Source organism: Octopus bimaculoides, chromosome 2 (assembly GCF_001194135.2).
Source record: "Octopus bimaculoides isolate UCB-OBI-ISO-001 chromosome 2, ASM119413v2, whole genome shotgun sequence".
Taxonomy (NCBI): Eukaryota; Metazoa; Mollusca; class Cephalopoda; order Octopoda; family Octopodidae; genus Octopus; species Octopus bimaculoides.
In genome coordinates this window covers 154,157,729-154,162,649 of record NC_068982.1, presented here as the reverse complement: position 1 = coordinate 154,162,649, position 4,921 = coordinate 154,157,729, and the positions used below count along the sequence as shown (strand labels likewise).

At 37.4% G+C, this 4,921-nt stretch overlaps 1 protein-coding gene across 1 annotated transcript in view; it reads right to left on the bottom strand.

The window, feature by feature from the left end:
- Window positions 1–4,600, bottom strand: part of LOC106869600 (F-box only protein 30) — a 26,264-nt gene extending 21,664 nt beyond the window's left edge. Inside the window, exon 1 of the mRNA XM_014915404.2 lies at window positions 4,366–4,600. The gene's annotated coding sequence lies outside the window, so the exon portion shown is untranslated. The remainder of the gene's footprint in view (window positions 1–4,365) is intronic.
- Between the last annotated feature and the right edge of the window lie 321 nt (window positions 4,601–4,921).

Genomic DNA, 4,921 nt, shown 5'->3' with positions numbered 1-4,921 from the left:
GAAAGTAAACAAACAAAGTTTGTTTTTTCTTTTTTAGAAGCGTTGAGATGTATTGTAAGAACAGAAATAAATTTATTTCTCAAACGCATGATAATGCTATAAATAGCGTGATAAGGATAAATTATCCATACATTGCAGAAAAATACGTTACTGGCCAGCCATGAGACTCGAACTCACATCTCTGTGATTACGCGTCAAGTGTTTTACCATTAATCGAAACTGCCCAGCAACGAATTCTTCTGCAATTTTATAACATATAAATTTAGCTTCATAAGACACTAACGTTAAATTCAACTTTACGATGAAAGTAAACAAACAAAGTTTGCTGGGCAGTTTAGTTTAATGGTAAAACACTTGACGTGTAATCAGAGATGTGAGTTCGAGTTACACAGACAGTTGCTCTGGCAATTATCACGCTCGGACGGTGCTGTTAGCACTCCACTGGCATAGGTGCCAGTCGTCAAATTTGGTTCGATTGCGATTTCACTTGCCTCAACAGATCTTCGCAAGCAGAGTTTAGTGTTCAATGAAGGAAAGGTACGCATAAGTGGGCTGGCTACACCCCTGGCAGAGGCCAAGTATTATGGTCTCACTTGGCTTGCCAGGTCTTCTCACGCACAGTATATTTCCGAAGGTCTCAGTCACTAGTCATTGCCTCGGTGAGGCCTAATGTTCGAAGGTCGTGCTTCACCACCTCATCCCAGGTCTTCCTGGGTTTACCTCTTCCACAGGTTCTCTCAACCACTAGGGTGTGGCACTTTCTTAAACATATTATACATATATATACATACATGTATACTTTACATATCACCCCAGACAGTGATATGTAAAAGACACCCAGTACATGCTATGGAGTGGTTAGCATTAGGAAGAGCATCCAGCTTTAGAAACCAAACCAAAACTGATGGAAGCCTGGTGCACCCCTCTGGCTTACCAGTTCCAGTCAAACCATCTAACCCATGCCAGCATGGAAAACATGTTAAATGATGATGATGATGCCTTTGGTCTCTGCTCCTGCACACAATCTGTCTGATAATTCTTCTCACTTCCTTTCACTCATGTTCTTTACTCACTGTATTCCCCCTCACCTCTATTTCCCCATCTCCCTTCACACCCTCAGGAGCCTGCCTGCACCCAATGTGACCCTGTCAACATATCGCCCCACCCACTACCTGTGTCCACTCATATTTTCCCTCCCCTCTATCTCCCACTTTCCTTTCACAATCTCGAAAACTTATCACCTAGCCCAATCCTTGGTTCCACTTATATACATCTACCTCTAACTTGAGAGTACCCCCTCAACACATCTTCAACATCTGTTTCTCTTTTTCATCTCTCTCCAACCGTGGCAGCTACATATCTCCTCTACTGCAAGTCACATGTTTTCCTCCCTCTATCATGGTTTAACTTATCACCTTGCACAAAGCCACCTCCCTCAATGCTACTCCCCATTCAGTTGAGGGGGCTTGTCTTGCAGGTTGCTTGGTGACCTTACTGCTGCTGGTGCCACATAAAATGCACCCAGTACACTGTAAAGTGATTGGGGTTAGAAAGAGTATCCACCCATAGAAACCCTGTTAGGCGCAGTCTTCTGACCAGCCAGTTTTTATCAAGGAGTGCAAGCCATGCCAACATGGAAGAACATTAAATGATGACGATGATAGAAGAACTAAATATAATAATACATTTATATTCAGTCATGTATATACACAGTTTACCTTTGTATTTGTTTCAGCCAGAGGCTTGACCATGCTGGGGCCACCACCATTGGCATATTTGTTAGTTTATTTCATTTCTACAGCCCTCTCTCTGTGATTTTAGTGAAAAAGTTGGACACCACTGCCCTCGTGTTTGTGTTTTTTTTTAAGCTATCCCCATCTGATAGCTGCGATAAAAATATGTCAAAGTTTATTTTGGATACAGCCACATCTACTCCTAGTAAATCTCTGATGTATTTTAGCAAGGTATTTCCAATTTGGTGATTCATTTAACACTATCTAACACCTTACTGATAGAGAGAGCTTTTATGTAACCGTTTAGAAATAGCAACTAAGTAACTGTCCTTCATATCATTAAACAATTTTATAAAAGGAAGAATACGTTAGATAATATAAGCTGAGTGAGAAACACTATACCTCGGGGAAAAAAACCCCAAATAAACAAATCGAGATAGTCTTTTTTTAGAATGCTTTTGATCTTAGCTGACCTCGGCTAAATAACAACTGTAGATTATACAAACTAAGCCCAACCTTCTCTCTCTCTGCATGTATGTATATATATATGTATATATATATATATATATATATATATAATATATATATACAGAGAATATATATAGCAACCAAGTTTCTTTCCCAAAACCACACCCATACAAGTCTTAAGAACATAAGGTGCGTGACGGAGTTGGGGGATGAACATGTTCTCGACAGGAATATCAGGTTTAATTTAATCAGGATTGACCTGGGTCCAAACGATAATTACTCAAGGTAGTAAGAGCAAACCTCTAAGCAGTAGCTCGACCTGCATGAAATGGCAACCAAACGTCCCTCAAACCACATTATCTTTAATAATGAAAGATATACTGGACGATGTAGTACGTAATTTAATAGGAAAAAAAAGAGAGAAATGTAAGTCATTTCGATCAAGGTTGAACTGGGGCTAGCTGTTTTGAAAAAAAAGAGAATAACGGCTATGTACATAAATACACACATACACAAATATGTGCATGTGTGAACATGATTATTACTTTATACCTAAAGTTTTCGTGCGAGCAACATAAACAGTCAATCATGTTCATCAGCGAGTATTTAGTAATTCAGTAATTAGTATAATGTAACAGACGTAGACAATGTTGGTTCAAAGTGGGGTAGATGTTAAACGTATTCTTTGACTCTGCCTAGCTTTATTCCATCTCTAAAGAAAGGCCCTGTTTGAAACCTCAGCAGACGCCTTTGCAAAAATAGGCCCGGTATGAAACCTTGTAACTTGCCTCTTACGGTATATGTATTAATTCAGGATTTCCATAAATTTTATTTCACCGACACACCATCACTAGCTTGGGTACTGTATGTTATTTTCCCTTCGTTACAACTGACAGTCGGTTAGAAATATAAAGAGGATTGGTTTATTATATTATATATAAATGACTGACAATTAAGAGCAGAGACAATTCAAAGCAACTATATAAGTGTAATAGTGCAGTTAGTAGAAAATATATATATAGCAAATTACATAGAATTACTTCAATAAGATTTGTATAGGCCTATATTAGTACTACTGAATGGTCACATTTATTTAAACAAATTCTTGTTGGACAACGCACAAAAATCAATTTTGAATTGCAAGGTGCCAATCAATTGCAGTGAACCTATAAGGTAATTATGGTTATATTATCCCGAGCAAATGTTCACCGCAACTGGACGTGAATTTCCGAGTCAGGTAAACTTAAATACCCACTACTTGCTGGTTCAGCTAAGAAAACAACTAGCAAATTATTTATATCAATTAGTCCCACTTCATAGATTACATTGAGATATGTGAAGAAAATCAGTCTCGATTAAACTGGCACCAACTTTATCATAATGATATTTAACATAGGTGTGTGACCACTCACTCAGTTAAAAGTGAATAATTATTTCGATACGAGTACTTAGCATGTACTTTATCAAAGCAGTAAGGAAGTAGAGTCGACATCAGCGAAATTTAAACATAAAATGTCATGAGTCGTAACTTATTACTAAAACAAATAATTTGGGGTTAATTTTGTCCGACGTTCTACAGATTCTATTATATTGGTGTCTAACTTAGTCACAGAGAGTAAGTAGCAGACTATATCTACTTCAGTATTTGAAATGTACTTCATTTTACCAAAATCAAACCGAAGTGATCATTGCCTTACATCCTGAGGGTGATAAAATACCAGCTATAAACTGAACCGGTTTATGCCTCTCTAAATGAATCCCACATGTGAATGAAAATATAAAAGAAAACAAAACAAACCCGTAAGGACAGAAGACTAAGTCGATCCAGAAGAGGTTTGAAATCCAAATGTACAGAAACATAATTACATATTAATGAAAGTCATTCTGTCAGGTGCTCCACCGATTCTATGATATTAAGAGGGATGTGTATGAAAAAACATGTAAATAAACAATTACTATTCGCGTGTGAGTTATTCAGAAAAATTATCGTTGATAGATAGTAGATAGGTGAGATATAAAATAGGGGTTATTTCGGTTTTGAGAAGAGCGTGTGCTATTTTTGTGTTAGACGAATAATCATAACAGAAAGTTTTATGTTAAACAACTACAGCTGGTTTCCTATACAAGCACTGACAACAATTGACATGTATATACATATACAAACCTATATCATATGTTGACTTCAGTAGCGGCCGGTCAAACCAAAGTAAACTTAATGTCAATATCATGGCTATTCATGTGCACAACGAGTGGTAGGGATCCATTGCTGAGTAAAGAGGCTTAGTTTACCACCACCAGTTGGCACGAAGTAATAACACCAATATGCAGGTAAAGGTACAGCTGTTGATATTACACTCTTCACCTCACCAACCAGCAAATACCAAAACAACGAGAAGAAACTCTAACGAGATTCAAGAAAATCGAAACTACGAGTGGACGTAATGGTAATAAATAAGTAAAGTGTCAACTGAAATACCTGATTGCTGCTGTGGGAATTAATGATTTGTTACACAAGTGCGAAACCAGAAATTTTATTAAGAAAAGAATCCATAGTTGATGACATCGACCTCGATACTTGATTGATATTCTCTTTCGTCGACCTCAGAAAAATTGAAAGACGAAGTCAACCACAGCAGAATTTGAACAGGGGACTTAAAGGGACACAACTTAATACGGCAAAATATTTTGTCTGTCTTTCTACAGAATATATGAATTATTAG